General features: G+C 44.7%; 1 long non-coding RNA gene across 1 annotated transcript; it reads left to right on the top strand.

The window, feature by feature from the left end:
* The first annotated feature begins 439 nt into the window (after positions 1 to 439).
* Positions 440 to 14,298, top strand: LOC133344211 (uncharacterized). The gene is made up of 3 exons (XR_009755330.1): positions 440 to 472; positions 11,780 to 11,931; positions 13,007 to 14,298. It is a non-coding gene; the product is annotated as an uncharacterized LOC133344211 (long non-coding RNA).
* Positions 14,299 to 25,260: the final 10,962 nt, after the last annotated feature.

The raw sequence follows: 25,260 nt of genomic DNA, 5'->3' as shown, positions 1-25,260 counted from the left end.
CGCGCCTCCACAGTGGCGCTGTCCCAAGCAGCACCAGCTACGCGAGATGAACCACGCAAGACGTGGTTGTGTGTGTGACCCCCACCACCACCAACACCACCACCACTCCTCCTACTACTCACTCCACAAAGCCTCCTCCTCCTCCCGTCTCTCTCTCTCTCGCTACCTGACTGCCCTGCCCACACCAACCCGACTCTTTGCCGAGCTTCGCGTCCTCGACGGACCTCGGCTACTGCCCTAGGGGATGGGTGGAAGGGGAGGAGGTGATGGAGGTGATTGCTGATGATGAAGGAAGCAAGGGCGGCGAGCCGCTGTGTGGATTTTTTGGTGGAGCACCTCCCCTCCCCCCTGTAATAGCCGCAGCACACAAAGCGAAGCTTTTTCGTGGCGGAAACACACTCTGACTTGTGACGTCCTCTGCTGCCCTCTTCCGCATGCTTCTCTCTCTCCGCAGTGTGGATTCGTGATGGGGGTGGGTTTTTTTGTGTGTGTTTGTGTGTCGGTGGTGCCTCTCCGAGGATTGAGAGCCCTGGGTTTTGAGTGGAGGCTGTTTGGATTTCGTGTTGTTGATTCCTTGTCATCGGCAAGGAGTGCGGTTTTGGCCGACATCCGAATTCACGACTTGGTGGGGGATGCCTTTAGGCATTGTTGTGAACACTGATTGCGGGTTGTACACAGTAAGCGTACGCACACATTAATAGATCTATGTATAGTTATTATTACGTACAGCCTTTTGTCAATGCTGCGTAATCATGCCTTGTGGAGACGCTAATTTGGAGACTTGTAAGGTCATGGACACTAATTGTCGGTTACACTGCACGGAATATGCACGATGCTCGCATACCATCACGTGGTGCCACTGTTTATAATTATTATTTACAGCGCAGTATTGTGTCAGTTCACTGCTGGATGTGGACCTCTCTACACCGTACTCTTTGGTTTTTTCGGTAAAGTCACGTAGGTAAAAAATAAAATTAAAATAAATAACATTTAAATTATTTAATTTTATACCTACGTGACTTTACCGAAAAAACAAAGAGTATGGACCCTTGCAGTCACGAAAACTTTAAATCTAGAATCTCTACACCGTGTCGGTAATGGGGGGGGGGGGGGGATTTAACCATACTTCACCACGCCGGTCAGTGCGGGTTTGGTGGCATGTAGGGATTCGTGTGACTCGCCACAGATGGTTGATTGGCCGTGGCTGGGGATCGAACTCAGGTTCAGTTCAGTTGCAGTTATACAGGTAGGAACAACAGGTTGCACACTGCCTACCAGGGATTATCTGTCTGTCGTGCATACTACAACCTCCAACACGACTACGGTATCCAACACGGATCGCACGAATGCGCTGTCCAACCAAGTTCCTACCTGCCCACTCCGAAGGAACGTGCTTAGGTATAGCCCTGTGAGCCATGCGGCTCTTGAATCGGGTGCAACCGCAACAAACAAAAAGATGAACAAGAAAATATCTTAAAGTGACGACGCGCAACAGAAAAATCCAGGAAAAAACAGCAAAGTCTTCCAGAAAAAGCACCATATATCAACGCTGTGTGCAAAAATCCCAGTGGGATGCAAGTCAAACAAGAACAACCATAAGACAATTTAGATTAAAGTCATCAGTCTAACTCTGTACTACAACAAACAAATATGGCTAAGTCAAAAGTTTTCGAAATCACCAAAATAAAGCTATAAAAACAATGTAACAGTGATCATAGGAACTGTGATTCAAATGTAACAATAAACGATATCCATAACATGTACCACCAAACTTTGCAGCCATAGCTGGCAGTCTGAGTCACTCCATAACAGCAGGAGTATCAGTAGGAGTATCAACATTTTTCAATGCACCTTTAAAGATCAGCACACTAATCAAAACTCAAGATCATACTTTGCAGCGGTCATCCGGAGCGATACAGGATCATCGTGCAGTGCTCTCAATCTGCTGGCCACGCCACTGTTCCCCCATACGCAGAGCAAGCTGGACGTGCCAGTATTGTATGCACGTATTGCAGGTAATCACAGTCAGGATGAGCTTTCGACGGTCGCTTTTAGTGAACCGAGAAGCAAACTGGCTGATTAAAAAACAGGTGGTTTATACTGTCACTCAGCACGAAAGAAATAACTCGACGTTTCGGCCGAATGGCCTCATTCAGTAAATACTGTCGTGGAGAGAATAAGACTACACGTCTGCGCAGGTATTTGTGCACACGTGTGCTACACGGTGCACAGATATGCGTACATCGGTGTAACACTATACCTACATGGTTGTGATACATGATCATCACTGGAATACCCGCGTGTATTTATGGAGATACATGCAAACGTGACAGATGAAAACAGCCGGCATATACACGCCGATAGTGCAATGATAAGTGATGTAAAATACGTTGCTTTGCCAGCCAAAACATGTTTAATATGCGTTTGTTAAAAAAGAAATGAGTAAATTCACAGGAATGGCCCGACATTTGATAGTGCACCATGTAACGGTATTATCACCATTTTCAACAGAGTTTTAATCTCGGCCAGGGCTCACATGAGTGGCGAGTGATATTTGATTCAGTCCTGGACAACTTTCACAATTCCATTCTGACGATTGAAGTCTGATCAAACAGACCGCCATCACGTGCTGAGGGGTTTCATCCAGCAGTGGATGGACAAAGGGCTGTAAGCATGATACAAAGACAAATATCCCCTGTATAGCCTCAACATAGGTTGGGGTAAGTGCTGCTAGCGAGCACCTACGAAGGCCAGCATTGACACACGGTGGGGGTTCGTGGCCAACACTACACCCGGCCGCCCTTGTCTCCCTAGTGCAGTGTTCTTCATCGCAAGGCCCGCAGGCCACTGGCGGCCCTCGGTGGCCTTTAGTGCGGCCCCCCAACAAATACACAAAGTGTGAAAACATCACCATCCCTCATCGTCATGCTGCCAACCCCCAATGGTTTCAAATGTGTGTGGCGACCCTCACACTAATGATGTCTTATCGACGAAAGTGACCCCCCCCCCCCGCCCCTCTGAAAATGAGTGAAGAACGCTGCCCTGGTGGCAATGTTTACACATGGCATCAGGTACTCATTTGAGGCCGAGTCGACCTAGGGGAATTCCCAGGACTGGTTCAGATATTCGTCACTGCGGCCGTGAAATCCGGTCACCGAGTTAACCTCCGAATAGCACGGTTAGCTAACGTATGGTGCGAAAGAAGTTCAACATACATGACCACTGCATCACCGCCCCCCATACACATGACCCACGTACACAAACTACCTTATGGAGTACATCCACAGGCTATGAGAGGTCACAGAATGCAACTTATTTTCAACACTTTAGGCTGCAATGAATAAGCACGCTGGAAGTGCAATAAACGTTGCACCTTGACATACCACATTTTACGGTGGTCAATATTCAGCACTAAATTTAACGCTTGTGACGTTGCGATACATTTCAAAGTCAAAGATGTTTGCAACATGTGTGCATACTACACGGTGTTCAAACTATTTAATAGTCAAATATGGTGATACATATCCCAGTACAGTATACGGATTTATGAAATATGTGTTTAATTGTTTAAAATAGGTGGGGGGGGGGGGTTGCATTACTGGAAACCACGTGGAAAATAATCAATAAAAAACTGTTACTGGTTTTGGGTATCGACAAAAATATCGGAAATAAACTGAACATGTCTACCTGTTTACTGAGAAATGCTGGGAGCTAGAACCGTATAATAGTGCCAGAAGTTGACACAATGGTGCCAGAAGTTGAAACGATGGTGCAAGTTTCTTAAATCCCACCGTCTCTGTGGTGGGGTAAATTGTGGGTACGCCCACCTCTTCCAACATATCCTGATCAGTGCGGAAGAATATTCCATATGCCCACTGAGTTTCCCTGGACCTTCCGAAAGCAGAGGTGTGAGCGTGTACGTATGTTGAACTTCTTTTGCACCATACGCTTACCAACCGTGCTAATCGGAGGTGCAGGGAAGGACAACAAACTAAACACCAAGAGCAGTTCTCAAGAAATTAGTTTTCAATTTAGATTTAAAAGCGCATAGCTCTAGTGACTTTCTCCAGCGCCGAACCTTTGCCATTTATTGACACCAATATATGTCCCCATAGGCCTGCCGCCGTGCGATTTGAAAGTTGTGATAATGAGTGCATCATCTCTAAAAATGTCTATAAAACCTACTAATTTCGGTTCCGAGCTTTCTGAATCGTTAATCAATTCTGAAAGTTTGCCGGTTATCGTTGAACAACCGTAGAAAAACAAAGCATACCAGAAGACACAACTCGTTAGGTCTGCAAAAAAAAAACATGTTCACAAACCCCATTGCTGTACTGCCAATTCCTGGTCATCTGGCAGTCCAGCAGGTTATGTTGTTTTACAAACTGACTTGATACACTAACCTTCGCCTCCAAAGCGGGAGTTTAATGTATAATTCATGTCAGGTTCAAAATACCTCCATTTCATTTACACGTGACAAACTGTATGCTAACGCTGCTGCCAAATAAATGGACATTATGACCGATTCACCTATAATGTGCCCAATCACGTCATTCTCAAGAAGCTAAGCAGGATTCTTGCTTGGATAGTGCTCGGGGTGGTGAATACTATTCATACCATTCACCACTAGAGGGCAGTGCAATTTTTTTTCCATTGTTCTTCTGCACCAAAGACAAAGATCCCCCGAATAGTCTTAACAGACTGTTGGGGCAAGTGCTGTTAACGAGCACCTATGAAGGCCGGCACGGTACAAGAGGGTGACCAGCACTACGCCCGACCACCTGTATATCTCGAGTAGCAATGTTTACACATCGCACCAGGTACTCAATTTGAGGCTGAGTGGACATAGGGGAGGTCCAGGACCAGTTCAGATAATCGTCACTGGTGTTAGCCGTGAGCAGGAATCGAACCCGGGTCGTGGCACAGTGCGCTAACCACCACACTACCGCTCTTCTGCACCAAAAGCGCACTGACCAGCATGGTGAAGTATGGTCACAAAACCCTCACTGCCTGAGTGACGTCGGGAGATAGTATCCATTATTCAGCAGTGGAGTGACAAACGGCCTACGTGTGTCCAGTATACATCAGCCAATTAATACTTTACACCTATCAGTAGTAACCGATTGGTGATGCCATGTGGCAGCCAGATGGTACCCCAAATATGAAATCCTCATGCCACCGTCACAATAATAATCGCTGTCGGTAAAGCAGGACACCACGTTTGACAGTGCGGTCGTGAATGCTTGTGTCACATTTCCACGGGAGTAATTTGCTCACAATGCCCCCTTTCATAAAACAGTCCAAATGGCAACACTGAGATTACTTTGCTGCAATAAATTTCCACATGACACGCCACTTTGTTGAGCTATCATGTGTGGCCAGGTCGCTTCTGAAAAATAAGCTCATAGCTCAGTGGGCTTTGCCTGGTATTTGAATATATTTTTAAGTGACTTGTTTACCGTTCCTATACGTTGCGCTCCTATCTTGCTTTTTGTGCTGTTTGTTGTTGTAACGTTCTGACCCGCCTCGACGGGACCTCTGTGAAAAATAGCTTCAGAGCTCATCGGATTCCTCCAGTATAAATACTTATTGTGATTCTGATATAATTTTCTTAGGTTTTTTCGGTAAAGTCACGTAGGTAAAAATTTAAAATTAATAAAAGTAAAATAAAAATAAGACTCTTGAAACAGCAATCCTGCTGTGACGGTTCCACCTGAAGACGGAAGCTTGTGTTGCCTCCGAAACGTCGTGATTTTTATTTTATTTTTATTTTACTTTTATTAATTTTAATTTTTTACCTACGTGACTTTACCGAAAAAACCTAAGAATATGAATCCTTGCAGTCACGAAAGCTTCAAATCTAGAATTCTGATATAATCCAAGGACAGGACACAAAGCGTGACTGTTTTTAACGCGTCTCTCTAGCGTCCCCACATGGACACTTGGAAACTCCACGTGCTCATGGGATATCGAGGTGCCGGTTGGTGCCATCGTGCCTGTGAGCGACCTGGGCCTCTTATCGCTTTGTGGTTCAACATACATGGAAATAAAAAAAACCGCAGATAGAAAGGGACGGTGCATATTTGATTATAACGGGTGTGTACTTGTAATCGCTGTAATGTGGGCCCCATGCTGTGTGTACTGTGTGTACAGCTGCGTCTTTACAATGTCCAGCAGCGTCTCACCCACCCACCCAATGTTTTATATTGCTCAGTGATGTATATAAAAAGCTAAACAGCAATAATACTCTGCTGAAATATCGATTATTTACCCAGGAAAGCGTCCGTTGTAAACGTATCCTATCGCATTGTGAGATAAGATGGCGAGTGTGTGATCAGATCACTCGCATTGCACCTGCTCTCGTCGGATTTAGGAAGCTTGGATGGGTTCAAGTTGAAAGGTTATTTGAAAAAACCAGGTGAGAACTCAAAAAAGAGTCTAGGTAATCCCATTTGCGAGAGTGACCTGGCGCAGTCTGTCAGTAGAGGGCGATGATTGCGATGGTGCGTAATATGCAATCCCAATTAGCCAAATTCGAAAATTTTAACGCACATGTAATCCCAATTGCGATGAAATTTTCGATTTTTTGCAACTTTGGACCTTGACGCCTGCACATAGTGGGCTACTCTTGCGAATGACGTCGGAGGATCGTCAACGTCCACTATGAAGCAGCATTAACCGGGGTGGCTGCTAGATTCGAATCGAACCCCCTGGACAGTGGTTAGAGTAGGACCCACGGTAGCGAGACCTTAACTACCTTGCCTGGTATGCAGGAAGTCGTGGGTTCGATCCCGACCCTTACGACGCCTGTATGTTTGGAGTTTGCATGTTCTCCCCGTGGGCGCGTGGATTTTTCTCCGGGTACTCCAGTTTTTTCCCTCCACATTTAGAAACGTGCGTTTATGAGTATTTGGCCGCTATAAATGTCCATATGATAAGCAACTTCGTTTAGCTATCCTCTGTGGCCAGGCCGCTTCTGAAAAAGAGCTATATAGCTCAGTCAGCCTTACCTGGTAAAATAAAAAAATTGTTTTGGGCGGTGCTTGGATGGGTGACCATCATGCATACACAGGTGCTGTAGGCTGCTCCAGGGCTATATTATCAACACGGTGTAGTGCAGCAAAAATAAATTATCTGTACTGCGCTATGCTCCAACGGCTATACTCGCCTCCTTCACCAATCCGCACTGGTGAAGTATGGTCAAATACCCCCCGCCCCCCATGACCCACAATGGCATGGGGAGGTCCTCATCCAGCAGTGGAGTGACGAGAACGCTGCATGTGTACACTGCGAGGTACAAATATAATGTGCTTGTTGGCAATAACGTGGTTGTGTTAAATATGGCGTGAACAGCATTTTACATAATTCAAACCAAGATATAAATATATATTCCAGTATACAGCTTGTGCAATAATAATACTCCAATGTCAATTATCGATGAAGAAATCACTGAGGGTCAACATTCTTTTCGGGAGGGGACTGTGTTGGAATGTTAAGGCAACCCCATGAAAAGTATTTACACTATGAGACATCTCCTTTACCAGTGGCAAAATATAGTAGTAGGTTTTTACCCTTTCAACTGGTACAAAAACTGACACCTTTATACAAGGCATCATGTTTGCAATAACCACAACACAAGCAGTCAAAATGCAAACAAAAAGAAACAACAGTGCATATCATTATCATCATCAGAGTTGTTTATTTTTGTTTGCATTTTGACTGTTGTGTTGTGGTTATTGCAAACATGATGCCTTGTATAAAGGTTTCAGTTTTTTTACCAGCTGAAAGGGTAAAAACCTACTACTATACCCATGATAAGTGTTTTGAATATTGGAGAACACTTCGTTATAAAACACCGCCACCTCCTGTCCACCTCGTAGCCTCATGCCGACAAGACCTGGAAAACCCTAGTGGACAACCATCCCAGTGCTCGCCAGGTTGATGCTTGATTGGTTTCTGAGATATTGTGAGATTGCTCAGAGTGATCTGAGCCATTTGGTCACAGTACGTTTATCTATGACTATACTATGTGAAATGTGAAGTGTATTCTGTTGTACGGTAGGGGGTTGGTCAGCAATGTTTGCGAGTTCATGCTGAGGCTGGTGAGCCAGTGGACCGCTTCAGGAGTGGCCTGATAAATATCTGAAACCAGCCTATTGCCCGTCCAAGGACGGGTGCATTTCAGTAAATCTGAAACTTTCAAGCGAAAAGCAGACCGCGACGTGCTATTCATTGCATCCATTCGAGTGCAATTTGTAAGGTCGCGGTGACACAGACCTATTTCATACTGGTAGGAACATCCTGGTTACACCAGCCCACAGGGGATTATTGTGCCCGTCGTGCAGGGAGGGGCTGGGTGGGGAGGGAGGGGCTGGGTGGGGAGGGGAGGGTGGGGAGGGGCTGGGTGGGGAGGGTGTGTGGGGAGGGGCTGGGCTGGGTGGGGAGGGTGGGGCTGGGTGGGAGGGGTGGGGCTGGGTGGGGAGGGGCTGGTCACCCCGTGGTGCCCTTATAAAACTCAACGTTTAACCTACTCACGCCGGCTTGTGCCCACACTCACAGTCGGGCATATTTGCGGAATACACCACGCCGCCGTTGACCCTGGCCATTGACCGAGCAACCCAACGTTCCTACCAGCTCCTTCCGCAAGAATGTGTTAAGGTTATAATCTCTTGTTCATCACGACGTCCTTTTTACTTCGATGTCTCAATAGCGGAGATCGCGTGACGTGAGGGTTCTGCCTTTGTAGTGAGGGTTGTAAGTTGACGCCGAGGAGGGGGGAGGAGGCGCCTCGCCCCCCCCCATGTGGAGTGACGTCAGCCGCTAATTATTATGAATGGGGGGGGTGTCCATTTGGAGGACATCACCTTACAATCATTATTAATGAGGGGGGTTGTTCGATGTGGAGTCACGTCACCTGCTCATGATTATTAATGAGGGGTGAGGGTGCTCCATATGGAGTGACCTCACCTGCTCATGATTATTAATGATGGGGGGGGGGGGGGTCCATGTGGAGGACGTAACCTGTTCATGATTATTAATGAGGGGGGCTGGTCGACGTGGAGTGACGTCACGAGCGTTACACACAGACATTCTTGGCTCATTATTGTAGGTAATAAGGCGGGGGGGGGGGGGGCTGATCGATGTGGAGTGGGTGATTATAGTCGGTATGTGGCCGGCGAATAATCGAAAGCTCACAGCAGTGGCGTCACTTCGTGGTCTACACTGATTTTCAGAGAGGGGGGGCCACTTTCGCCGATACGACATCAGTGTGAGGGCCGCCACAAATTCTAAACCATTGGGGTTTGACGGCACGGTGATGGGGGTGTTTTCACAGTTCTGTTTTGTTGGGGGTCGCACTAAAGGCCACCAGGGGCCTTGCAATGAAGAACACAGCTGTAGTGTGAGATTTCGGACTGAAGTCACACTCCGGCTTGGTCATTACTTGCCGAATACCAGGGTGCCACGTATTTAAATCATCGTACATTTTGCTCATGGTGTCATGTATGAGACCACTTGACTACTTCACATGCTATCTTATAGTTTGTGGTACAGGCCCATTGAATTTGTGGGCCACAAAATTGTTAATTTTGTTGGGAAGACAGCATGTTCTGAATGAGAAAAAATTCTGATGTAAACTACTGTAATGGAGGGGGGGGGGGGGATTGCAGAGGCAGGCTCACAGCAAATTCCCATAAAAATCAGAGGCCAAAATTAAGTCATGCATTAAGATGACAAAGGATATCCCAGGATTAAGCATACGCCGTCATTTACCAAAGCTTCAAAAGTCCCTTTGCAATCGTTTTCCCGGAATGTGTGTTGTTGCTTCCAGGCTGTTGACTTTTACGGGCTATTGGGTTGTACAGTAGTACTTGGGATACATTATGAATTTGACGTTTTACGTGCCCTGAATTTTGCAGTCCACCAGGATGGGCACACACACTGTATATGCGTGGGGGTTTACCAATCATTTATGACCAGCGGCGCTGAACAAAGGATGACATTGCAGGCATCATAAATTGCAGGTACAACTTTAGCCAGCAAATATTGAAGACGTGTAAATTTTTAGTACTGTGCTAGTTTATGTATAACGTTGCGATGAAGAAATCTAATGGCTAAAGAACCAATATTCAGTGCATTTAAGTAGTATGAATTCATGATGTGCCATGATAAAAGTTTATAGTAAAAAAAATCAGTTTGACAATCAAATATTGAAACGAGAAATCAAATTTTCCCAAAAAAATTGCATTGCATTCACGCAGCAAACTATGGATGTGGTAAAAAGTAAAGGTACGGCCCTGAAATGTATTGTTTATGCCATTGCTGGTGGAAGGACTTCAACGGGAGAGCCCTTCCTCGAGAAGGAATTTGGCCTACTCTTCCACTCTCGCTAGCCGTCTTGCAGGAGGTGGGAATACCCACACCTTGCCCCACCACACTTGACCTGCCGATTGCTTTAACTAGTAATGACCCATTTTTTTCATATTTCTGTGTAGACACGAGGCTAAGAAACGTGCCCACTGTTTTATCTGCCACGCCTGGAGATCGAACCCACGATCATCTACATGCTAGCCATTATACAGCACCAGGGGGGCAGCTTATTGGATTCCTCCAGTATAAATACACATTCTAATTTGCTAGGTGGCTTCAAATTGAACAAAGGGTTTATTTTTTTTATCCAAAGTTTGTTTTGTGTACATATACACTAACAAACCCGTTATATATCGCGCCTTCAGTGCCAAGTTGAAGCCACTTTCGAGGATAAAAGGCGCTGTGAAGTTTAGAAAAACACGCGAACTGATGGGCGCTTGCCCTGAATGTCAAGCAGACAGACAACTTGTTTTCCGATGCAGACAATAGCAAACTGTATCTGTGGTTTGTACAAATAATGACTGTGAACATTGCGTTGACGAGCCTGTGTTCACGGCCACTGTTTATAAATTTGTCCACTAAAGGACATAGTTACGCTTCTACGATGCCATACATTTTAATTTTTTTTAAACGCGGTGTGTGGCGCTAACGTCAAATGATTTCGAATGTGCGTCCACAACGCCACAAAGTGTCCCACCGTGTGTAATGGACATTTAAAAACACTCTACCTAATTATACGATTAACCAAACATCGTTTTTGTGCGTGCGTGTGTTCAGAATACATTGTAATTTACATCATGCAAATTATATTTAACCCAAATGCGTTCACAACCAATTATCCACCGAATCAATTCAGGGGGCGGTATCATATCACCGTATAGGGCACACACATGACATATGATGATGTCCAGTGACTTCATGATCCACAACCCACACACATTGTGAAGCAACTGTACACGTGACACACAAAGACACCCCCCCATGTAGCCTTAACAGATTGTTGTGGCAAGTGATGTTGGCAAGCAGCACCTATGAAGACCGGGCATGGCAGCACAAGTAGATGGGTGGCCAGCAAACCCATGCCCGCACGCCTTTGTCTCCCCACCAGAGATGTTTTCACACCACACCAGGTACTCATTCGAGGCTGATTCGACCCATAGGGGGCCCATGACCGGTTCAGATAATCGTCGTCTTACACATACACACATGAACGGCGTTAAAGACCAGACTGCACACATACCATGAGTGGAACGATGCTGAGACTTTGTGTGTGTGGTGGGATAGATTGAGTGAGAGAGCAAGAGAGATGGGGGTGTATGTGTGTGTGTATGGGGGGGGGGGGGTAGGAGGAGGAGGGAAGAGATGGGAAGACCCCTTTTACCGGCAAGCCTTATCACAGCTCTGTCCGCAGGATCCAGCACCCCATCCGTGGCCACCTTCCTCTTCATGCGGTGGTGCCTGGGCAGGTTCCACGGGAGGGTGTCCCCTGCCGACAGCGACTGCGATCCCGACGCCTGGCCACTGCTGCTGCAGCTACTGCTGTCCTCATCCGACGAGTCGACGGTAGACATTGTCCTGCGAGAGTGTTGGTGTTGGTGGTGTGTGTGTGTCTCTGTCAATTTAACAAGAGGCGGTGCCCGAAAGGACTCATCGACGGAGAGGTTAACGTGAAGCTCCCCACCGCTGTGTGTGTGTGTGTGCACTCACTGCTACCCGACTTTGTCCCGTCTGAATGTCGAGATGTCTTCTTTCAACGCTGCTGCTTCTGCTGCTGAAGCTGTAAAGATTGGGCTACCCGCCCCTCCGTCTATGCGCGATGCGGATGATGTCTTCTGTGCATTGTGTGTAGGGGAGCAGCAGCAGGAGGAAGAGGAGGAGGCAGGATCGGCGTGCAGAGGGCTGCGTGATGAGACGCGCACTTCGCCACGCTGTGGTGCTGCGGGTGTAATGCACTCCGCTGGCAATGGGAGAGGGTGGGGGACATTCAGAGCACATCACGGATATGCATACAGTGAAATATATGCACGGTTTCGTTTATGCAATTTTACAATGATCTGTGTGTGTGGTGGTGGTGGTGATGGACAAGTCTTAGATTGAAACTAAAGCCAATGGATGTCCTAAGACATTCAGAGCAGATCACGGATATGCATACAGTAAAATATATGCACGGTTTCGTGTATGCAATGTTACAATGATCTGTGTGTGTGTGTAGGTGGTGGTAGTGGTGGACAAGTCTTAGATCGAAACTAAAGCCAATGGATGTCCTAAGACATTCAGAGCAGATCACGGATATGCATACAGTAAAATATATGCACGGTTTCGTTTATGCAATGTTACAATGATCTGTGTGTGTGGTGGTGGTGGTGGACAAGCCTGAGATCGAAACTAAAGCCAATGGATGTCCTAAGACATTCAGAGAAGATCACGGATATGCATACAGTAAAATATATGCACGGTTTCGTGTATGAAATGTTACAATGATCTCCCTGTGTGTGTGTAGGTGGTGGACAAGCCTGAGATCGAAACTAAAGCCAATGGATGTCCTAAGACATTCAGAGCAGATCACGGATATGCACACAGTAAAATATATTCACGGTTTCGTTTATGCAATATTACAATGATCTCTGTGTGTGTGTAGGTGGTGGTGGTGGTGGTGGACAAGCCTGAGATCGAAACTAAAGCCAATGGGTGTCCTAAGGTCAAGTGGGATGAATGCTTTCCATCCGTCGTGGATTGCTCTACTGTATGTGTCACAATTGCTGGTATGACATAAGGGCAGGAAATGCAAGGATGTGGAGTGGTGGGGTTAGGGGTTGGGTGAGTTGGGTCTTTGTTGTGCTACCGGGGAGGAGTGGTTGGAGGGAGAAATAATGAAGAGAGAAAAAATATTTATTTGCTATTAATCTATGTTTTTTTTTAACCCGGTAAGGCCCACTGAGCGATATAGCTGTGGTTTTTTTGTTTGTTCAAAAGCGACCTGGACCACAAATCATATCTCAACGAAGTGGCTTATCATGCGGAAATGTATAGCAGCCGAGTACTTTAAACGCGTGTTTATAAATGTGGAGGGGAAAACTCGGAAGACCCGGAGAAAAATCCACGCGACCACGAGGAGACACGCAAACTCAAGAGTCGGAATCGAACCCACGAGTTGCTGCATACCAGACGATGTAGTGAACATCTCGCCACCGAGATGATAAGAGTGGATGGTAACAGTGCCGGATTAAGCTAGTGCGGGGCCTGTAGCATATGTTGCAAAGGGGCCCTAAATAAAATAAAAATATTAAAACACATTTTGTTTTACTTGCAGAGTAAAGTACAGTAATTGTATATTTGTATTTGCTATACAGCCAGATAATACGACAAATCGCTAACCTTAACCACCCAGTCGTTCATAAAAGTTGAAGGCAGTATAGTACTATAGTAATAGAGCAAGTGCAGAATCACTGAACCGGAATTGATAGCTTGAAAGCATTTAGCGCGGGGCCCTTAAAAGTGCGGGACCCGTAGCATATGCTACTTTTACAACTAGGATAATCCGGCACTAGATGGCAATAATAACACGGTGAAGTGCTGGTGCAGTTACACGAGTTCGATTGCCGGTCATGGAAAACATCATCAGTGGCATTTGAATCGGTCCCAGCCCCTACCCCTCACTCTTCACCAGTCCGTACTGACCAGACGCGTGAAGTATTGTCAAACAAGCCACATCATCGACACTGCGTGGGAAGGTCTTTGTCCATCAAGTGGATCGGCAAAGGGATGTAAATTCCTGCATTGCTGTTATGAACGGACATTAAGTTGGATGAATGAATGGGTCGATGATGGCATCCCTAAAACAAAGAGCTTAACCCTCCAAAAAACAGACAGAACCAGCTCTCCCTTGTTTAAATAAACAGCGTGCACTGTTACTTCCTCGGGGGATCACTGAAATACACCCCAACCCCCACACACACTCTCCCCTGCTCTCAACCGCAGTCTCCATCGCCACGGCTTCTCAAGAAGTCATCGAACGGCAAGCACATTTCACAGTTCCCAACAGTAACAAAAAATGAACACCAATTGATGAAGCGTGCTGGGTGACTCAGGCGAGGAGATGCCCCCCCCCACCGATCCACGTTCACAAACAAATGAATGGGGCTGTAAAACAAACTGAAAGACTACATATAAAAAAACCCAACAAAGCTAAGCCTACGAGATTGGGTCACACGCTGTGTGGGATGAATAGAGACTATTCGTTGAAGAGTGGAACGCCCAGGTTGTTTTTGTTTGTTCACGAGTTGGTTAAAAACTGTAAGAAACTGTATACCACACATCACTTGAAGGTGTCTCAGAGGTAGCGCCCTGACATCTGCTTCTGTGGGCCGTTCTCTTACACCAGGCGAGAGATCTGAAAGGATACATAATCTTTAAACAACTAAAACTATTTTGATTTTAAGCTTTCGTGACTGCAAGAATCCATACTCTTTGGTTCTTTCGGTAAAGTCACGTAGGTAGAAAAATAATAAATCACGACGTTTTCATCGCAACACAAGGAATCGTCATCAGGTGGGACAACCACAGCAAGACAAAACTGCTGAAGTATATATTTTTTTACCAGGTAAGGCCCACTGAGCTTTCTATATAGCTATTTTTTCAGAAGCGACCTGGCCACTGATGATAGCTCAACGCAGTGGCTTATGATGTATAATATTTTTTTTCAGCCAACCATTCTAAACGCATGTTTCTAAATACGGAGGCAAAATCCAGCAGACCCGGGGATATATCTATGCGACCATAGGAAGAGAGACATGCAAACTCCAAAATGTATTCTTTGGTTTTTCGGTAAAGTCATGTGGATATAAAAATAATAAAATTAAAGTGAATAAAAATGTAAACAAAACCATTAATGTAGACTAGCCTGGTTCTTAATCGGAGTGAGTGTACTGGCAGTCTATAATGTAGACTGTAGCCTGGTTATTAAGTTTGGTGAGTGTACTGGCAGTCTATAATGTAGACTGTAGCAATGGTTATTTAGCTGGGTGAGTGTACTGTCAGTCGAAAATATAGACTGCAGCCTGGTTCTTAACCTGAGTGAGTGTACTGGCAGTCTATAATGTAGACTTATTCTTGGTTCTTTCAGTAATACATTTTTTAGATAAAAAACAAAAACCACGACGTTACGATCACAACACAAGCGATCGTCTTCAGGAGGAAAGAGGGATTTGGTCACCCAAGGCAACCGCTGAAAAAGGTTTCAAAAATGGTCGTGGCACAAGAGCAAAAGCTCATGCGGTGCAACGAAGTGGGCGGGGCATATGTGCCCTGGGGTCAGAGAGCACCAATGTAAAGCACGGGACATGCAGTGCCACAAAACGTCTCGTGTCAGAACGAAGTGGACGGGGCACGTGTGCCCTGGGGCAAGACAACAAGAAAACGACACGAATCAAGTCATGGCTTAAGCTGTGCTCCCCCGACAAGAAAACACAAATCAAGTCACGACCCAAAGTGGTTGATGACATCTTTCCAATGATTGCTGAGTTGAAAACCATCCTCTCGGTTGAAATTGTGTCTGTATATATGGATGGCTTCATGAACGAATCTTTGTTGATAGCCAGTGGGCTTGCAAAGTACCATTGTCTTAGAGAAATCTATTTCGTGTGAGCCAGCCACATTAAAATAATTATCAGCCACGGCAGAAGTATTGTTCCTACCGTGTTTCAAAACTGCCTTATACTTACGAACACGGTCCGAGGCATGTCGCAAATACAGCTTAGTTTGTAGACGCCGGGATATTGCAAGTCAGGAATCTTGTCCTTCACAGATGGGATCATATCACGAATTTTAAGTACTGTGTTAATCGGACCTGGATCTTGTGTTTGTTCATGATTTTGGAAATATTTTGGTTACCCCTATGTATGGCAAGGTGATGGTTTTGATTGTATCCTCAGATGGCTCCTTCCTCACAGTTGAGGTGATGGCTTTGCGGATTGTGTAGTCAGAATATCCATTCCACTTGAGAGCTTGGTGTACGTGTTTGACCTCACTGGTTAGGTGTTCATGGTCGGAGATACATTGAACTTTATGGTGTAGCGTTTTGATGAAGGAATTATTCTGGGATGGATGGTGGTAGGAATCAGGTTTTAGGTAGGCATCAGTATGGGTTACTTTCCTGTAGACAGAAAGGCACATTGAGCCATCTGGTCTCTTTTTGATTCGGACATCCAAGAATGATAGCATGCCATCCTCTTCTACCTCCATGGTGAATTTGATGGCTGGGTGTATGGAATTGATGTGGTTGAGGAATTGGTTCAGAGCCGGTCGGCCATGTGGCCAGATGACAAACGTGTCATCCACGTACCTCTTCCACGAGGACGGGCGTAGAGTGGATGCCTGGATGGCGTCCATCTCAAATTTTTCCATGAAAACCTTGGCTACAACCGGAGATACGGGAGAACCCATTGGGGTGCCTTCAGTTTGTTTGTAGAATGTTCCATTCCAGGTGGAGTATGTATTGGTGAGGCAATACATACTCCACCTGGAGTATGATTGCAATGGTATCGGGCACCGAAACTAACGAGCAAATCACCTGGGGATAATGAGATGTCCTTAATTGACGATACCAGGTGAGCTGAGTTAAGAACAGAGGAGGTGGTCTTACCAGTGAATGGCTGTAAGGTCTCAGACAGATATCGGGACAGTTTGATGGTGGGTGAGTCAATGGTGGAGACGATGGGACGAAGGGGTGTACCTTCTTTATGGATATTTGGTAAGCCATATAATCTGGGTGGTCTAGCAGCAGATAGGTTTTAAGGAAAACCGTTTGGTCTGTTCAATTAATGAAGCTGAATCAGTGATGATAATGTTCATTTTTGTAACGAGGCTGTTGGTGGAATGCCAGTACGCTCACTCAGTTTAATAACCAGGCTACAGTATACATTATAGACTGCCAGTACACTCACCCAGCCTAATAACCAATACTACAGTCTACACTATAGACTGCCAGTACACTCACCAAATTTAATAACCAGGCTACAGTCTCCATTATAGACTGCCAGTACAACCACCAAGGTTAAGAACCAAGATTACAGTCTACATTATAGACTGTCAATACACTCACTCCGATTAAGAACCAGGTTACAGTCTACATTAATGTTTATATTATTTTATTTTGATCATTTTTATTCACTTTATTTTTTTTTCTGTATATGTGCCTTGACCGAAAGAAACAAAGAAAAATTATTTTTGCAGGCACGAAAGTTTTAGGTCAATACTCCAAATATACCGTACAGGCGTCAGGATCGGAATCGAAACCACAACCTCCTACATACCAGGCGAGCTGGTTAACATCTCGCCACCATGGCGCCTGTGGCACAATTCAGGATGTAAAATTTGGGTCAAATTAGATGGAATTATGGGCTGTTACCGTTTATATAACAAGTGATGCTTATCATAAAATCCGGTGTTCAATCTCAAAAATCTCGTGCCAAAACCAGATTTGCTGGTTCAGCCGCGGATTTACGTTCTTGTGTTATTAATAGTTACGTTTACGATATTAATGCCTACCAATCTGCGCTGTCCAAATACTGCGATGAAATGTATTTACATATATTCTCCCATTTGTGAAAATCTGTACACGACTGTCATAATTGTGGCGTAGTTGTTTAACGCACTGAGCTATGGGCCTGGAAACCTAGGTTCGATTCCCAACGACGGCTAACATCAGTGGCGAGTGATTGATGATCTGGTCCTGGGCCACCCTCAACTTCACCAAACCCGCATCGACCAACGTGGTGAAGTATGGTCAAACAACGCCCTACGACTGACATGGCATGCTGAGACAGGCACTCATCCAGCAGTGGCTTAACTTAGCACTGTAAATAAATTGACCCTCGTTTGGTTTAAATGCGTAGATATAATCGCATTCGTTTCATACAATATTGGTCAATGAGATGTGAATTAAATGTATAACGTGACCCACTATTGAGTACTGTACTGTATATATAGCTCCACTCACGCCTCTCGACACCCAACGAAACGATAACTTAACCCAAATAGGTAACGTCTGACTTTCTGGGGGCGGGGAGGAGGGATGCATTATAAATGCTTGTCACATTGCGCCCGTGGCCATAGCTCTGTATCCAACGGTGCGTGGTAATGCGTTTGATGGCATTTACCACTTTTAGCTCTCGCGACGATGGGGTGGCAACTGTCTGGGAATGTTTGATGCGCGGTGGATCAAGCCTGACCCCACGTGGCAGAGAGGGGGAATGACCCGAACGCACATGCGAAACGGCCCGCTCTCATCAGAGACGCCTGCGTATGTAAATAGTTTTAAGTGTGATCATATTGAGAGTAGGTTTCCCCCCCCCCTTTTTTTTTTCTGGCAACAAGACAGGTGTTGGGATGTTAAGACACCAAACTGAAACCTTTTACAAGGAACCATGTCTGCATTGACCACAATGCTTGTGGTCAGAATGCAAGAAAGCTGTCTCTGGTGTGGACCAATCAGTTTCAAAGACAATGCATATATAATTATCAGAGTATGTCTTTTGTTTGCTTTCTGACCACAAGTATTGTGGTTAACGCATACGTGATTCCTTGTAAAAGGTTTCAGTTAAGTGTTTTAACATCTCAAAACCTGTTTTGTTGCCAGAAAAAAGGGGAAACCCTATTCTCATATTTTGGTACTGGCAAAGGAGGTCCCATGATGTGATCATATTCCACATGAAGTGATAATTGCCCTGCATAATGATTACTCTTCGGCGGTTTTTATGCGTGCGTGTGTATTTGTTTTATATCGCGACCTCTACGCCGGGGCGTTTCACAGCCGCTTCACATCATCTCATCTCAAACAATTGGGAAGGGCACCCACAGTGGCAACTGTCCGTGACTCAGCACCTGGCCTTTGCTGCCCACGGCCATTCGACTGCCGGTTGTGGGGGTGGGGGGGTAGACGGTGTGCGTGAGCAACAAAAGACGAACTTGCACAACGGAAATAATAAATTAAATACTAGCATACGACGTTTCGATTGCAACACAAGCAATCATCATCAGGTATAAATGAAATAGAAACAGAAATCTAGTATACTTAGAAATGTAATGTAATACAACAGAGAGTCGGATAACATAACAGTCAACACCCTACCTGGTTGATTACGTTCTTCCTGAGAATGCTAAATTTGAGAGAGAGATAAAACACAGAACCAGAGACACAGACAGACATATAAGTAGAGACAGATATCGAGGCCTCGACACAGATGCGTGGTTTCTCTGTGTGCCTATGTATATCTGTGATATCTAGGGGCCATCCATTTAGTAGGTACGCAAAAATATGTCAAAACTTGACCCTTCCCTCCCTGTACGCACGCGGACTTCTTACACCCCACCCCGAATCCTATAGAACGGTCGATATTTAATGCACGCAGAAACGATCATGGATTATTAATAATATGAAAGTGTTTAAGCAAACAGATAGTCCACCGTCGGACTATCTAACTCATTTTAAGGCCAATGTAGACAATTTATTATCGAGGCTTCACCCCCCCTCCCCCACCCGTTTCCTATGCCTATAATTGTCAGTAGATCCCCCATACGCAAGCGTACACATTTGGGTTAACCTCCCCCCTCCATGCGTACCTACTAAATGGATGACCCCCCTCCCTTCCATTGTTCTGTCGCATCGGCGAATGCACTCATCCTGCCCATTCCGCGTAACGCGTCCGGAACCACTTGTGTTTCTTACTCTTCCTTCCCGTCTCCTCCGCTGAATTACTCCGAACCATTTTCTTACCTGACGGTACAGGTTTTGTTTAAGAAGCCTCTGACTCTGCCGATGAAAACCATCCGGTAGTCACTAGTCCGTATACTAGCCTACCGTAGTTAGTTCCCTTGCCCAAATGTGTCCGTGAGCACAGAAAGCAGATGCAGCACTTGTAAAAAAAAATATATAGTAATTATTACATAGAAAACATAGGGGGAACATAGACATTGAGTAGGGAGAGAGGGGTAGAGAGAGAGGGGGGGGTAGCAGAGCGTGAACTCTTATTGTGAAGTCTTTCATTTAAAGGAGGGGGAGGGGTTACATAAAGCAAATCATTAAAAAACTAAACAAAAAACTAAATGATGAACGAAGCAAAGTGCCGACTACCACCGAGCATCTTCTTGTTTCCTCTGATCGTAAAAAGAAAAAAATAAGCCAAAGGGGCCTAGACAACGGGCGCTCATTTAACGTGAAGACAGAGCGAGAGAACAATTGATTTTATGAGCCAGAATGATTGGGCGATAATTACACCGTAGCGTTGAGCATCACCCTCTTCCCTCCTGCTGGGTAAACAAGCGTCATCATTAATAGTTTGCAGTAGTTTTTTTTGTGGTACACGGTATACTACGGAGTGAGCAGAATGTCACCAAACTCCCTGTCTTGCACAGATCCACGGATCCCACGAACTAAATGGGGTATTGGGGACTTCCCCAACAGCTGTTGATCACAATTTCATGCTCATTTTTTATAGGGCAAGAAAACATAACACTGTGATTTTCCTGCTTCAATATACATTGACGCTCATCTGTGAAAAAAGAGCTTCATAGCTCATCGGATTTCTCCAGGATGAATACAGATTCTCAAATTTACAGTCCTTAAGCCGGTGGTGGAAATTCCAAATTCATGTGGTGGAGGTGAGTCGATAGGACTACCACTGTTGACAAACATAGCAGACCTATAACGCGCTACGATATTTGTAATTTTTTTTATAGTCATTTAACTGCGGTCTCAATGTTTTCTTTTAAACTTTAGGTCACGCTGAAACGGGTATGTGCGCGTCACACTTGACTAATTTCGTTTTGCATCTAAGTGGCACGTATTGGTGATGTCCAGTGGTGGGGGTATGGTGTACTATCGGTGAATTGTGATCGTGAAGCTCTAAAAGGTGGCCCCAATTTCAAAAGAACACGTTTATGATTCGTGTAGTGAAGAGTGACTTGCATCAGATACTGTTGGTTGTGTATTGCAGCGAGTGGAGTCAAGTGGATTCGACACTGTCACAGCCCCGTCAAGATGAATACTGCGGATGCTCCACTTTCAAGGCTCTCGCTTCATAGGTTTAGCTCCTATCGCTAGGTTTGCATTAACCTAGATTTAGAGTGCAAACACTAACGTGCAATGCCATTTAGATATATGTAGTTTGCTCATGAAATTAGTTTTTATATAGGCGTTTTAACGCATATAAAGTAGAAGAAAATAATTGCGTTGTCGTCTGTATGACATTTCCCAAAATAATATGTACACAGCTGGATAAACCTCTACACATTCTGTATGACCAATTGAATGGCAAACGTTTACGCAGACATTAAATACATTGATCACGGAATCATGCCTCAATTACATCATACACTAAATACATCCGTTGTGTCCTGCCCTTTGTTATGAGATGGCTTGTTTGACCATTCTTTGACATTCTGGTCAGTGCGGATTCTTGAAGGTGGGGCCCAGGACTGGTTCAGATATCACTTGCCACTGCTGGTAGCTGTGACCGAGAATTGGAAGTTCACCGGGTTCATAGCTCCACCGTTTCACTTTTATAATCCTGAACAATAATAATAATATACACTGATTTGCGTGGTTTGCTACGTATGGTGAGAAAACAAGTTCAACCCGCATACATACATTACTGCATGTGTAAGGTCCAATTTCACGGATACCATTAGCCTCCTGGTTATATGCGATTTCACTCAACTTACCTGCGAGAATTGCAAATCGTGGATATTATGAATAATAGGGCTGCTTATAAGAGTGTTGTGGACCCAGTGTCTCCGGCGAATAATAGAGAGTCAAGGGGGATAAGGTAACTGGAGTTCTGTACTGTATTTCTATTCTTATTCTTAGGTTTTTTCGGTAAAATCACATGGGTAAAAAATTTAAATTTAAATTAATAAAAGTAAAATAAAAATATAATAAAAATCACGACGTTTCGGAGGCAACACAAGCTTCCGTCACGATAGCTGTATAACTTGATACAGCTATCGTGCTGTGACGGTTCCACCTGAAGACGGAAGCTTGTGTTGCCTCCGAAACGTCGTGATTTATATTTTATTTTAATTTTACTTTTATTAATTAAAATGTTTTACCTACGTGACTTTACCGAAAAAACCTAAGAATATGAATCCTTGCAGTCACGAAAGCTTCAAATCTAGAACTGTATTTCTAATTAAATAACTTAGACATAATTCCCATGTGCTATGATCAGGATGTGAAAATGCTGTGAACATTTGGCAAGAGTGACTTTTATTTTAAAATTTCTGAAGGCCTTGTTTTAAATAGCCTCTCAAGTTTGTGTGATCCCTGGACGTTTGTGAAGGGGTGATTATTGCGAAGGAAAAATAGAGCTGCTACTTTCACACCTGCAGTGACTCATCACACAGATCCCTGTGAACACAATACATTTGCAGACTAAACCAAATTAAAGTAATCTTGCTTCTGGCCATGAATTTTATTTATTTGTAGCAGAAATTTATAGATGAGATTTTTTAATGAAATGGATGCACCGTTAAAACATTAAACATTGGCCCATAATTCAGACAAAGACAGTATTGCTCTCACGATGCACTGAGTACCAGCACCACAGAATGAATGCCTTCAAAGTGAAGACAAGCTCTTTCTTGGCATTAACATACTTCACTACTTTAGATACATTGTTTTGAGAAAAAGCAAAGCTCATATAATAACAACTCCTACACGCCAATTTGTGGATGGCAACTCAATATGTGTGGTAGATTCCACTGTGATGCAAGAACATGTGTAGCATTCTATAACTAAGCATCGACTTAGTTATATATATAACATTAAAATCCGACTGAGACCTTGTATACGGAACAGCGGCAAAGTGGTTGTATGACTGCTATGAACCAGGTCCTGCGAACTCCTCACCAATCTACGCTGTAGGAGGTTCACCAAACAACCCCCACCAACCAACAGTGTGGAGAGGCCTTCATCCAGCAGTGGATTGTCATATGCACGCATTTAATGATTACAACCACTATATACAGTGGAAGATAGCATACAAATATTGCTTGAAGGTTTTCTGAAGCGAAAACTCGAACCCATTTGCGACCCTGGTGCGGCCGGGTACGGGTAAGGAATCAAAACCCGTTTGCGACCTCTGATCTCCAATGTCTCGTGTGTGTTCTAACCCCCCGGTGTGTGTGTGACGCATTGCATTGTGCAACAGCAACCGAGCAGTGATACCAGCAGCGGCTTCCCCTCTCACATGACTTGTGTGTTTCCACATAGACAACCCCCTTTACACAAAAGGCACTGGGCAGCTCGCCAAAGCTGAGGGATTCAGATGAATGGGAGGGTCAGGTTTTCTGTTCCCACAACAGGTGTTTACTGAGCGTGTGTCACACGACTCGCCTTTTGATCCAGAGGCCGCCGGTTCGATTAGATCTGCCAGCACGACAGGTGAAACAATGGGCAGCTTCCAAAAGGGCCAACAATATTAATGAAGGCGTCAGAGTCGACCGGCACTTTGCATGTGGCGAGCTAAAGTGTGTGTACTCTCACTCTCTAAGAGCTCCCTCAAGGTGAAGAAGCCGTTCCGCCAAAAGTGGAGGGCTAATCTTGCCACTTTTTGGATTTGAACTGGATGGTCGGGGAATTTATAATAATAGTTTTATAAGGCTGCCTTAAGCAAATGATCTCAGAGCGCCGTGCATATAAAGGAGGAAAATGAGTGAGAAGTAACCGGGGAGAGAAAAACTAAAGAGACAGAGAACTGGAGAGATTAAGAGGAGGCTGTGTTAAACATGCGGTGGGGTTATTCTTTGGTTCTTTCGGTAAAGTCACGTATAAAGATAAAATAATAAATTAAATTAAATACTAGCATACGACGTTTCGATTGCAACACAAGCAATCATCATCAGGTATAAATTAAATAGAAACACAAATCTAGTATACTTAGAAATGTAATGTAATACAACAGAGAGTCGGATAACATAACAGTCAACACCCTATCTGGTTTACACTATGGGGACCTCATTTGCCAGTAAAAATATGATAATTGGTTCTTTACCCTTCTATCTGGCAACAAAACTGACACCTTTTTGCAAGGAGTCATGTTTGCAGGTATTGCGGTCTATGCAAACATGACTCCTTGCAAAAAGGTGTCAGTTTTGTTGCCAGATAGAAGGGTAAAGAACCAATTATCACCCTATCTGGTTGATTACGTTCTTCCTGAGAATGCTAAATTTGAGAGAGAGATTAAACAGAGAACCAGAAACATATAGACAGACATATAAGCAGACAGATATCACAGAGATACATAGAGAGAGAGCAAACATAGGCACAAAGAGACACTACGCCTCTGTGTCGAGACCTTAAATAGAGAAAGGGGGGCGGGGGCGGGGAGAGAGGGAGGGGTTAGAGAAATTAGCATGTCCATGAGTGGAAACGGTGAGTGGCAAGGTGTAAAAAGCTTGAGAGAGGGGGGCAAAGCTCCAAATCAAGTTTATGCGGTGGGGTGTTCAGCCGTGACTTCTGCATCGCCTGCGGGTTCCTGACCTCCGACGGCAGGGAATCCCAGAGCATGGTGGCCAGGTTCAAAGCCTGGAGCGTTGTTATGCTAAGTCGGGGGGCACTGATCTATAGATCTCGGATATCTCAGTGAATTGGTATTTGTGTGCAGGTAGCAGGAATTGATTTTTTATATTTTTTTATCAACATATGGTGGCATTGAGTTGAACTTTTATACTGTGGCAACCCCAGGCATGTCCAAGACAATGTAGGGCTGTACATTTGTACGCAATATTTATGCTGTGTTGCACAGATTATGTGCTTCGATGCTGCATTAACCCATGTTCATGGTGTAATTAGAGGCAATTTTATGAATTGTCTAAGATGCCAAGGTATATCACAAT

Source organism: Lethenteron reissneri, chromosome 19 (genome assembly GCF_015708825.2).
Source record: "Lethenteron reissneri isolate LAM-NWPU_2019-01 chromosome 19, ASM1570882v1, whole genome shotgun sequence".
NCBI lineage: Eukaryota > Metazoa > Chordata > Hyperoartia > Petromyzontiformes > Petromyzontidae > Lethenteron > Lethenteron reissneri.
Note: the sequence above shows the minus strand (reverse complement) of the source record. Positions and strands in the feature narration are given on the sequence as shown.